This window comes from Amblyomma americanum, chromosome 2, assembly GCF_052857255.1.
Source record: "Amblyomma americanum isolate KBUSLIRL-KWMA chromosome 2, ASM5285725v1, whole genome shotgun sequence".
Classification (NCBI taxonomy): domain Eukaryota; kingdom Metazoa; phylum Arthropoda; class Arachnida; order Ixodida; family Ixodidae; genus Amblyomma; species Amblyomma americanum.
In genome coordinates, this window is record NC_135498.1 from 224,482,921 (window position 1) to 224,496,022 (window position 13,102).

The window sequence follows — 13,102 nt, forward strand, 5'->3', positions numbered from 1 at the left end:
GGACTATGCAGCCCTACCGCCTTCATTGGCGGCGGTGGGTATAACACCGGCATGGTTACGAACCTGTACGCTTTTGTTGTTAGCAGGTCCCGTTTCTCTTAGCTGCTAGAAAATGAAGTGCTGAAAGCTAGTTTGACAAGCCTGAGCTCTCAACAGAGCTCACCTGCAAAACACACCGACGGAGCTTATAGACATGTTCGAGCAAAGTCCTTTAATCACCACCTTCTGCAATACCGTCGACCTCGGCGCTGAATGGTATACGCAATGACGGACTATGCAGCCCTACCGCCTTCATTTGCGGCGGTGAGTATAACACCGGCATGGTTACCAACCTGTACGCTTTTGTTGTTAGCAGGTCCCGTTTCTCTTAGCTGCTAGAAAATGAAGTGCTGAAAGCTAGTTTGACAAGCCTGAGCTCTCAACAGAGCTCACCTGCAAAACACACCGACGGAGCTTATAGACATGTTCGAGCAAAGTCCTTTAATCACCTCCTTCTGCCAATACCGTCGACCTCGGCGCTGAATGCTATACGCAATGACGGACTATGCAGCCCTACCGCCTTCATTTGCGGCGGTGAGTATAACACCGGCATGGTTACCAACCTGTACGCTTTTGTTGTTAGCAGGTCCCGTTTCTCTTAGCTGCTAGAAAATGAAGTGCTGAAAGCTAGTTTGACAAGCCTGAGCTCTCAACAGAGCTCACCTGCAAAACACACCGACGGAGCTTATAGACATGTTCGAGCAAAGTCCTTTAATCACCTCCTTCTGCCAATACCGTCGACCTCGGCGCTGAATGCTATACGCAATGACGGACTATGCAGCCCTACCGCCTTCATTTGCGGCGGTGGGTATAACACCGGCATGGTTACGAACCTGTACGCTTTTGTTGTTAGCAGGTCCCGTTTCTCTTAGCTGCTAGAAAATGAAGTGCTGAAAGCTAGTTTGACAAGCCTGAGCTCTCAACAGAGCTCACCTGCAAAACACACCGACGGAGCTTATAGACATGTTCGAGCAAAGTCCTTTAATCACCACCTTCTGCCAATACCGTCGACCTCGGCGCTGAATGCTATACGCAATGACGGACTATGCAGCCCTACCGCCTTCATTTGCGGCGGTGAGTATAACACCGGCATGGTTACCAACCTGTACGCTTTTGTTGTTAGCAGGTCCCGTTTCTCTTAGCTGCTAGAAAATGAAGTGCTGAAAGCTAGTTTGACAAGCCTGAGCTCTCAACAGAGCTCACCTGCAAAACACACCGACGGAGCTTATAGACATGTTCGAGCAAAGTCCTTTAATCACCTCCTTCTGCCAATACCGTCGACCTCGGCGCTGAATGCTATACGCAATGACGGACTATGCAGCCCTACCGCCTTCATTTGCGGCGGTGAGTATAACACCGGCATGGTTACCAACCTGTACGCTTTTGTTGTTAGCAGGTCCCGTTTCTCTTAGCTGCTAGAAAATGAAGTGCTGAAAGCTAGTTTGACAAGCCTGAGCTCTCAACAGAGCTCACCTGCAAAACACACCGACGGAGCTTATAGACATGTTCGAGCAAAGTCCTTTAATCACCTCCTTCTGCCAATACCGTCGACCTCGGCGCTGAATGCTATACGCAATGACGGACTATGCAGCCCTACCGCCTTCATTTGCGGCGGTGAGTATAACACCGGCATGGTTACCAACCTGTACGCTTTTGTTGTTAGCAGGTCCCGTTTCTCTTAGCTGCTAGAAAATGGAGTGCTGAAAGCTAGTTTGACAAGCCTGAGCTCTCAACAGAGCTCGCCTGCAAAACACACGGACGGAGCTTATAGACATGTTCGAGCAAAGTCCTTTAATCACCTCCTTCTGCCAATACCGTCGACCTCGGCGCTGAATGCTATACGCAATGACGGACTATGCAGCCCTACCGCCTTCATTTGCGGCGGTGAGTATAACACCGGCATGGTTACCAACCTGTACGCTTTTGTTGTTAGCAGGTCCCGTTTCTCTTAGCTGCTAGAAAATGGAGTGCTGAAAGCTAGTTTGACAAGCCTGAGCTCTCAACAGAGCTCACCTGCAAAACACACCGACGGAGCTTATAGACATGTTCGAGCAAAGTCCTTTAATCACCTCCTTCTGCCAATACCGTCGACCTCGGCGCTGAATGCTATACGCAATGACGGACTATGCAGCCCTACCGCCTTCATTTGCGGCGGTGAGTATAACACCGGCATGGTTACCAACCTGTACGCTTTTGTTGTTAGCAGGTCCCGTTTCTCTTAGCTGCTAGAAAATGGAGTGCTGAAAGCTAGTTTGACAAGCCTGAGCTCTCAACAGAGCTCACCTGCAAAACACACGGACGGAGCTTATAGACATGTTCGAGCAAAGTCCTTTAATCACCTCCTTCTGCCAATACCGTCGACCTCGGCGCTGAATGCTATACGCAATGACGGACTATGCAGCCCTACCGCCTTCATTTGCGGCGGTGAGTATAACACCGGCATGGTTACCAACCTGTACGCTTTTGTTGTTAGCAGGTCCCGTTTCTCTTAGCTGCTAGAAAATGGAGTGCTGAAAGCTAGTTTGACAAGCCTGAGCTCTCAACAGAGCTCACCTGCAAAACACACCGACGGAGCTTATAGACATGTTCGAGCAAAGTCCTTTAATCACCTCCTTCTGCCAATACCGTCGACCTCGGCGCTGAATGCTATACGCAATGACGGACTATGCAGCCCTACCGCCTTCATTTGCGGCGGTGAGTATAACACCGGCATGGTTACCAACCTGTACGCTTTTGTTGTTAGCAGGTCCCGTTTCTCTTAGCTGCTAGAAAATGGAGTGCTGAAAGCTAGTTTGACAAGCCTGAGCTCTCAACAGAGCTCACCTGCAAAACACACGGACGGAGCTTATAGACATGTTCGAGCAAAGTCCTTTAATCACCTCCTTCTGCCAATACCGTCGACCTCGGCGCTGAATGCTATACGCAATGACGGACTATGCAGCCCTACCGCCTTCATTTGCGGCGGTGAGTATAACACCGGCATGGTTACCAACCTGTACGCTTTTGTTGTTAGCAGGTCCCGTTTCTCTTAGCTGCTAGAAAATGGAGTGCTGAAAGCTAGTTTGACAAGCCTGAGCTCTCAACAGAGCTCACCTGCAAAACACACCGACGGAGCTTATAGACATGTTCGAGCAAAGTCCTTTAATCACCTCCTTCTGCCAATACCGTCGACCCCGGCGCTGAATGCTATACGCAATGACGGACTATGCAGGCCTAACGCCTTCATTTGCGGCGGTGAGTATAACACCGGCATGGTTACCAACCTGTACGCTTTTGTTGTTAGCAGGTCCCGTTTCTCTTAGCTGCTAGAAAATGGAGTGCTGAAAGCTAGTTTGACAAGCCTGAGCTCTCAACAGAGCTCACCTGCAAAACACACGGACGGAGCTTATAGACATGTTCGAGCAAAGTCCTTTAATCACCTCCTTCTGCCAATACCGTCGACCTCGGCGCTGAATGCTATACGCAATGACGGACTATGCAGCCCTACCGCCTTCATTTGCGGCGGTGAGTATAACACCGGCATGGTTACCAACCTGCACGCTTTTGTTGTTAGCAGGTCCCGTTTCTCTTAGCTGCTAGAAAATGGAGTGCTGAAAGCTAGTTTGACAAGCCTGAGCTCTCAACAGAGCTCACCTGCAAAACACACCGACGGAGCTTATAGACATGTTCGAGCAAAGTCCTTTAATCACCTCCTTCTGCCAATACCGTCGACCTCGGCGCTGAATGCTATACGCAATGACGGACTATGCAGGCCTACCGCCTTCATTTGCGGCGGTGAGTATAACACCGGCATGGTTACCAACCTGTACGCTTTTGTTGTTAGCAGGTCCCGTTTCTCTTAGCTGCTAGAAAATGGAGTGCTGAAAGCTAGTTTGACAAGCCTGAGCTCTCAACAGAGCTCACCTGCAAAACACACCGACGGAGCTTATAGACATGTTCGAGCAAAGTCCTTCAATCACCTCCTTCTGCCAATACCGTCGACCTCGGCGCTGAATGCTATACGCAATGACGGACTATGCAGGCCTACCGCCTTCATTTGCGGCGGTGAGTATAACACCGGCATGGTTACCAACCTGTACGCTTTTGTTGTTAGCAGGTCCCGTTTCTCTTAGCTGCTAGAAAATGGAGTGCTGAAAGCTAGTTTGACAAGCCTGAGCTCTCAACAGAGCTCACCTGCAAAACACACCGACGGAGCTTATAGACATGTTCGAGCAAAGTCCTTTAATCACCTCCTTCTGCCAATACCGTCGACCTCGGCGCTGAATGCTATACGCAATGACGGACTATGCAGCCCTACCGCCTTCATTTGCGGCGGTGAGTATAACACCGGCATGGTTACCAACCTGTACGCTTTTGTTGTTAGCAGGTCCCGTTTCTCTTAGCTGCTAGAAAATGGAGTGCTGAAAGCTAGTTTGACAAGCCTGAGCTCTCAACAGAGCTCACCTGCAAAACACACCGACGGAGCTTATAGACATGTTCGAGCAAAGTCCTTTAATCACCTCCTTCTGCCAATACCGTCGACCTCGGCGCTGAACGGTATACGCAATGACGGACTATGCAGCCCTACCGCCTTCATTTGCGGCGGTGAGTATAACACCGGCATGGTTACCAACCTGTACGCTTTTGTTGATAGCAGGTCCCGTTTCTCTTAGCTGCTAGAAAATGAAGTGCTGAAAGCTAGTTTGACAAGCCTGAGCTCTCAACAGAGCTCACCTGCAAAACACACCGACGGAGCTTATAGACATGTTCGAGCAAAGTCCTTTAATCACCACCTTCTGCCAATACCGTCGACCTCGGCGCTGAATGCTATACGCAATGACGGACTATGCAGCCCTACCGCCTTCATTTGCGGCGGTGAGTATAACACCGGCATGGTTACCAACCTGTACGCTTTTGTTGTTAGCAGGTCCCGTTTCTCTTAGCTGCTAGAAAATGAAGTGCTGAAAGCTAGTTTGGCAAGCCTGAAATCTCAACAGAGCTCACCTGCAAAACACCGACGGAGCTTATAGACATGTTCGAGCAAAGTCCTTTAATCACCACCTTCTGCCAATACCGTCGACCTCGGCGCTGAATGCTATACGCAATGACGGACTATGCAGCCCTACAGCCTTCATTTGCGGCGGTGAGTATAACACCGGCATGGTTACGAACCTGTACGCTTTTGTTGTTAGCAGGTCCCGTTTCTCTTAGCTGCTAGAAAATGAATTGCTTAAAGCTCGTTTGACAAGCCTGAGCTCTCAACAGAGCTCACCTGCAAAACACGCCGACGGAGCTTAGACGTGTTCGAGCAAAGTCCTTTAATCACCACCTTCTGCCAATACCGTCGACCTCGGCGCTGAATGCTATACGCAATGACGGACTATGCAGCCCTACCGCCTTCATTTGCGGCGGTGAGTATAACACCGGCATGGTTACCAACCTGTACGCTTTTGTTGTTAGCAGGTCCCGTTTCTCTTAGCTGCTAGAAAATGAATTGCTTAAAGCTAGTTTGACAAGCCTGAGCTCTCAACAGAGCTCACCTGCAAAACACACCGACGGAGCTTATAGACATGTTCGAGCAAAGTCCTTTAATCACCACCTTCTGCCAATACCGTCGACCTCGGCGCTGAATGCTATACGCAATGACGGACTATGCAGCCCTACCGCCTTCATTTGCGGCGGTGAGTATAACACCGGCATGGTTACCAACCTGTACGCTTTTGTTGTTAGCAGGTCCCGTTTCTCTTAGCTGCTAGAAAATGGAGTGCTGAAAGCTAGTTTGACAAGCCTGAGCTCTCAACAGAGCTCACCTGCAAAACACACCGACGGAGCTTATAGACATGTTCGAGCAAAGTCCTTTAATCACCACCTTCTGCCAATACCGTCGACCTCGGCGCTGAATGCTATACGCAATGACGGACTATGCAGCCCTACCGCCTTCATTTGCGGCGGTGAGTATAACACCGGCATGGTTACCAACCTGTACGCTTTTGTTGTTAGCAGGTCCCGTTTCTCTTAGCTGCTAGAAAATGAATTGCTTAAAGCTCGTTTGACAAGCCTGAGCTCTCAACAGAGCTCACCTGCAAAACACGCCGACGGAGCTTAGACATGTTCGAGCAAAGTCCTTTAATCACCACCTTCTGCCAATACCGTCGACCTCGGCGCTGAATGCTATACGCAATGACGGACTATGCAGCCCTACCGCCTTCATTTGCGGCGGTGAGTATAACACCGGCATGGTTACCAACCTGTACGCTTTTGTTGTTAGCAGGTCCCGTTTCTCTTAGCTGCTAGAAAATGGAGTGCTGAAAGCTAGTTTGACAAGCCTGAGCTCTCAACAGAGCTCACCTGCAAAACACACCGACGGAGCTTATAGACATGTTCGAGCAAAGTCCTTTAATCACCACCTTCTGCCAATACCGTCGACCTCGGCGCTGAATGCTATACGCAATGACGGACTATGCAGCCCTACCGCCTTCATTTGCGGCGGTGAGTATAACACCGGCATGGTTACCAACCTGTACGCTTTTGTTGTTAGCAGGTCCCGTTTCTCTTAGCTGCTAGAAAATGAATTGCTTAAAGCTCGTTTGACAAGCCTGAGCTCTCAACAGAGCTCACCTGCAAAACACGCCGACGGAGCTTAGACATGTTCGAGCAAAGTCCTTTAATCACCACCTTCTGCCAATACCGTCGACCTCGGCGCTGAATGCTATACGCAATGACGGACTATGCAGCCCTACCGCCTTCATTTGCGGCGGTGAGTATAACACCGGCATGGTTACCAACCTGTACGCTTTTGTTGTTAGCAGGTCCCGTTTCTCTTAGCTGCTAGAAAATGGAGTGCTGAAAGCTAGTTTGACAAGCCTGAGCTCTCAACAGAGCTCACCTGCAAAACACACCGACGGAGCTTATAGACATGTTCGAGCAAAGTCCTTTAATCACCACCTTCTGCCAATACCGTCGACCTCGGCGCTGAATGCTATACGCAATGACGGACTATGCAGCCCTACCGCCTTCATTTGCGGCGGTGAGTATAACACCGGCATGGTTACCAACCTGTACGCTTTTGTTGTTAGCAGGTCCCGTTTCTCTTAGCTGCTAGAAAATGAAGTGCTGAAAGCTAGTTTGACAAGCCTGAGCTCACAACAGAGCTCACCTGCAAAACACACCGACGGAGCTTATAGACATGTTCGAGCAATGTCCTTTAATCACCACCTTCTGCCAGTACCGTCGACCTCGGCGCTGAATGGTATACGCAATGACGGACTATGCAGCCCTACAGCCTTTATTTGCGGCGGTGGGAATTACACCGGCATGGTTACCAACCTGTACGCTTTTGTTGTTAGCAGGTCCCGTTTCTCTTAGCTGCTAGAAAATGAAGTGCTGAAAGCTAGTTTGGCAAGCCTGAGCTCACAACAGAGCTCACCTGCAAAACACACCGACGGAGCTTATAGACATGTTCGAGCAATGTCCTTTAATCACCACCTTCTGCCAGTACCGTCGACCTCGGCGCTGAATGGTATACGCAATGACGGACTATGCAGCCCTACAGCCTTTATTTGCGGCGGTGGGAATTACACCGGCATGGTTACCAACCTGTACGCTTTTGTTGTTAGCAGGTCCCGTTTCTCTTAGCTGCTAGAAAATGAAGTGCTGAAAGCTAGTTTGGCAAGCCTGAGCTCTCAACAGAGCTCACCTGCAAAACACACCGACGGAGCTTATAGACATGTTCGAGCAAAGTCTTTTAATCACCACCTTCTGCCAATACCGTCGACCTCGGCGCTGAATGGTATACGCAATGACGGACTATGCAGACCTACCGCCTTCATTTGCGGCGGTGGGTATAACACCGGCATGGTTACCAACCTGTACGCGTTTGTTGTTAGCAGGTCCCGTTTCTCTTAGCTGCTAGAAAATGAAGTGCTGAAAGCTAGTTTGGCAAGCCTGAACTCTCAACAGAGCTCACCTGCAAAACACACCGACGGAGCTTATAGACATGTTCGAGCAAAGTCCTTTAATCACCACCTTCTGCCAGTACCGTCGACCTCGGCGCTGAATGGTATACGCAATGACGGACTATGCAGCCCTACAGCCTTTATTTGCGGCGGTGGGAATTACACCGGCATGGTTACCAACCTGCACGCTTTTGTTGTTAGTAGGTCCCGTTTCTCTTAGCTGCTAGAAAATGAAGTGCTGAAAGCTAGTTTGACAAGCCTGAGCTTTCAACAGAGCTCACCTGCAAAACACACCGGCGGAGCTTATAGACATGTTCGAGCAAAGTACTTTAATCACCACCTTCTGCCAATACCGTCGACCTCGGCGCTGAATACTATACGCAATGACGGACTATGCAGCCCTACCGCCTTCATTAGCGGCGGTGGGAATTACACCGGCATGGTTACCAACCTGTACGCTTTTGTTGTTAGCAGGTCCCGTTTCTCTTAGCTGCTAGAAAATGAATTGCTGAAAGCTCGTTTGACAAGCCTGAGCTCTCAACAGAGCTCACCTGCAAAACACTCCGGCGGAGCTTATAGACATGTTCGAGCAAAGTACTTTAATCACCACCTTCTGCCAATACCGTCGACCTCGGCGCTGAATGCTATACGCAATGACGGACTATGCAGCCCTACCGCCTTCATTTGCGGCGGTGAGTATAACACCGGCATGGTTACCAACCTGTACGCTTTTGTTGTTAGTAGGTCCCGTTTCTCTTAGCTGCTAGAAAATGAAGTGCTGAAAGCTAGTTTGGCAAGCCTGAGCTCTCAACAGAGCTCACCTGCAAAACACACCGACGGAGCTTATAGACATGTTCGAGCAAAGTCCTTTAATCACCTCCTTCTGCCAATACCGTCGACCTCGGCGCTGAATGCTATACGCAATGACGGACTATGCAGCCCTACCGCCTTCATTTGCGGCGGTGAGTATAACACCGGCATGGTTACCAACCTGTACGCTTTTGTTGTTAGCAGGTCCCGTTTCTCTTAGCTGCTAGAAAATGAATTGCTTAAAGCTCGTTTGACAAGCCTGAGCTCTCAACAGAGCTCACCTGCAAAACACGCCGACGGAGCTTAGACATGTTCGAGCAAAGTCCTTTAATCACCACCTTCTGCCAATACCGTCGACCTCGGCGCTGAATGCTATACGCAATGACGGACTATGCAGCCCTACCGCCTTCATTTGCGGCGGTGAGTATAACACCGGCATGGTTACCAACCTGTACGCTTTTGTTGTTAGCAGGTCCCGTTTCTCTTAGCTGCTAGAAAATGGAGTGCTGAAAGCTAGTTTGACAAGCCTGAGCTCTCAACAGAGCTCACCTGCAAAACACACCGACGGAGCTTATAGACATGTTCGAGCAAAGTCCTTTAATCACCACCTTCTGCCAATACCGTCGACCTCGGCGCTGAATGCTATACGCAATGACGGACTATGCAGCCCTACCGCCTTCATTTGCGGCGGTGAGTATAACACCGGCATGGTTACCAACCTGTACGCTTTTGTTGTTAGCAGGTCCCGTTTCTCTTAGCTGCTAGAAAATGAAGTGCTGAAAGCTAGTTTGACAAGCCTGAGCTCACAACAGAGCTCACCTGCAAAACACACCGACGGAGCTTATAGACATGTTCGAGCAAAGTCCTTTAATCACCACCTTCTGCCAGTACCGTCGACCTCGGCGCTGAATGGTATACGCAATGACGGACTATGCAGCCCTACAGCCTTTATTTGCGGCGGTGGGAATTACACCGGCATGGTTACCAACCTGTACGCTTTTGTTGTTAGCAGGTCCCGTTTCTCTTAGCTGCTAGAAAATGAAGTGCTGAAAGCTAGTTTGACAAGCCTGAGCTCACAACAGAGCTCACCTGCAAAACACACCGACGGAGCTTATAGACATGTTCGAGCAATGTCCTTTAATCACCACCTTCTGCCAGTACCGTCGACCTCGGCGCTGAATGGTATACGCAATGACGGACTATGCAGCCCTACAGCCTTTATTTGCGGCGGTGGGAATTACACCGGCATGGTTACCAACCTGTACGCTTTTGTTGTTAGCAGGTCCCGTTTCTCTTAGCTGCTAGAAAATGAAGTGCTGAAAGCTAGTTTGGCAAGCCTGAGCTCTCAACAGAGCTCACCTGCAAAACACACCGACGGAGCTTATAGACATGTTCGAGCAAAGTATTTTAATCACCACCTTCTGCCAATACCGTCGACCTCGGCGCTGAATGGTATACGCAATGACGGACTATGCAGACCTACCGCCTTCATTTGCGGCGGTGGGTATAACACCGGCATGGTTACCAACCTGTACGCGTTTGTTGTTAGCAGGTCCCGTTTCTCTTAGCTGCTAGAAAATGAAGTGCTGAAAGCTAGTTTGGCAAGCCTGAACTCTCAACAGAGCTCACCTGCAAAACACACCGACGGAGCTTATAGACATGTTCGAGCAAAGTCCTTTAATCACCACCTTCTGCCAGTACCGTCGACCTCGGCGCTTAATGGTATACGCAATGACGGACTATGCAGCCCTACAGCCTTTATTTGCGGCGGTGGGAATTACACCGGCATGGTTACCAACCTGCACGCTTTTGTTGTTAGTAGGTCCCGTTTCTCTTAGCTGCTAGAAAATGAAGTGCTGAAAGCTAGTTTGACAAGCCTGAGCTTTCAACAGAGCTCACCTGCAAAACACACCGGCGGAGCTTATAGACATGTTCGAGCAAAGTACTTTAATCACCACCTTCTGCCAATACCGTCGACCTCGGCGCTGAATACTATACGCAATGACGGACTATGCAGCCCTACCGCCTTCATTAGCGGCGGTGGGTATAACACCGGCATGGTTACCAACCTGTACGCTTTTGTTGTTAGTAGGTCCCGTTTCTCTTAGCTGCTAGAAAATGAAGTGCTGAAAGCTAGTTTGACAAGCCTGAGCTCTCAACAGAGCTCACCTGCAAAACACACCGACGGAGCTTATAGACATGCTCGAGCAAAGTCCTTTAATCACCACCTTCTGCCAGTACCGTCGACCTCGGCGCTGAATGGTATACGCAATGACAGACTATGCAGCCCTACAGCCTTCATTTGCGGCGGTGGGAATTACACCGGCATGGTTACCAACCTGTACGCTTTTGTTGTTAGCAGGTCCCGTTTCTCTTAGCTGCTAGAAAATGAATTGCTGAAAGCTCGTTTGACAAGCCTGAGCTCTCAACAGAGCTCACCTGCAAAACACACCGGCGGAGCTTATAGACATGTTCGAGCAAAGTACTTTAATCACCACCTTCTGCCAATACCGTCGACCTCGGCGCTGAATGCTATACGCAATGACGGACTATGCAGCCCTACCGCCTTCATTTGCGGCGGTGAGTATAACACCGGCATGGTTACCAACCTGTACGCTTTTGTTGTTAGTAGGTCCCGTTTCTCTTAGCTGCTAGAAAATGAAGTGCTGAAAGCTAGTTTGGCAAGCCTGAGCTCTCAACAGAGCTCACCTGCAAAACACACCGACGGAGCTTATAGACATGTTCGAGCAAAGTCCTTTAATCACCACCTTCTGCCAATACCGTCGACCTCGGCGCTGAATGCTATACGCAATGACGGACTATGCAGCCCTACCGCCTTCATTTGCGGCGGTGAGTATAACACCGGCATGGTTACCAACCTGTACGCTTTTGTTGTTAGCAGGACCCGTTTCTCTTAGCTGCTAGAAAATGAAGTGCTGAAAGCTAGTTTGGCAAGCCTGAGCTCTCAACAGAGCTCACCTGCAAAACACACCGACGGAGCTTATAGACATGTTCGAGCAAAGTCCTTTAATCACCTCCTTCTGCCAATACCGTCGACCTCGGCGCTGAACGGTATACGCAATGACGGACTATGCAGCCCTACCGCCTTCATTTGCGGCGGTGAGTATAACACCGGCATGGTTACCAACCTGTACGCTTTTGTTGTTAGCAGGTCCCATTTCTCTTAGCTGCTAGAAAATGAAGTGCTGAAAGCTAGTTTGGCAAGCCTGAGCTCTCAACAGAGCTCACCTGCAAAACACACCGACGGAGCTTATAGACATGTTCGAGCAAAGTCCTTTAATCACCTCCTTCTGCCAATACCGTCGACCTCGGCGCTGAATGCTATACGCAATGACGGACTATGCAGCCCTACCGCCTTCATTTTCGGCGGTGAGTATAACACCGGCATGGTTACCAACCTGTACGCTTTTGTTGTTAGCAGGTCCCGTTTCTCTTAGCTGCTAGAAAATGAAGTGCTGAAAGCTAGTTTGGCAAGCCTGAGCTCTCAACAGAGCTCACCTGCAAAACACCGACGGAGCTTATAGACATGTTCGAGCAAAGTCCTTTAATCACCTCCTTCTGCCAATACCGTCGACCTCGGCGCTGAACGGTATACGCAATGACGGACTATGCAGCCCTACCGCCTTCATTTGCGGCGGTGAGTATAACACCGGCATGGTTACCAACCTGTACGCTTTTGTTGTTAGCAGGTCCCATTTCTCTTAGCTGCTAGAAAATGAAGTGCTGAAAGCTAGTTTGGCAAGCCTGAGCTCTCAACAGAGCTCACCTGCAAAACACCGACGGAGCTTATAAACATGTTCGAGCAAAGTCCTTTAATCACCACCTTCTGCCAATACCGTCGACCTCGGCGCTGAATGCTATACGCAATGACGGACTATGCAGCCCTACCGCCTTCATTTGCGGCGGTGAGTATAACACCGGCATGGTTACCAACCTGTACGCTTTTGTTGTTAGCAGGTCCCGTTTCTCTTAGCTGCTAGAAAATGAAGTGCTGAAAGCTAGTTTGACAAGCCTGAGCTCTCAACAGAGCTCACCTGCAAAACACACCGACGGAGCTTATAGACATGTTCGAGCAAAATCCTTTAATCACCACCTTCTGCCAATACCGTCGACCTCGGCGCTGAATGCTATACGCAATGACGGACTATGCAGCCCTACCGCCTTCATTTGCGGCGGTGAGTATAACACCGGCATGGTTACCAACCTGTACGCTTTTGTTGTTAGCAGGTCCCGTTTCTCTTAGCTGCTAGAAAATGAAGTGCTGAAAGCTAGTTTGGCAAGCCTGAGCTCTCAACAGA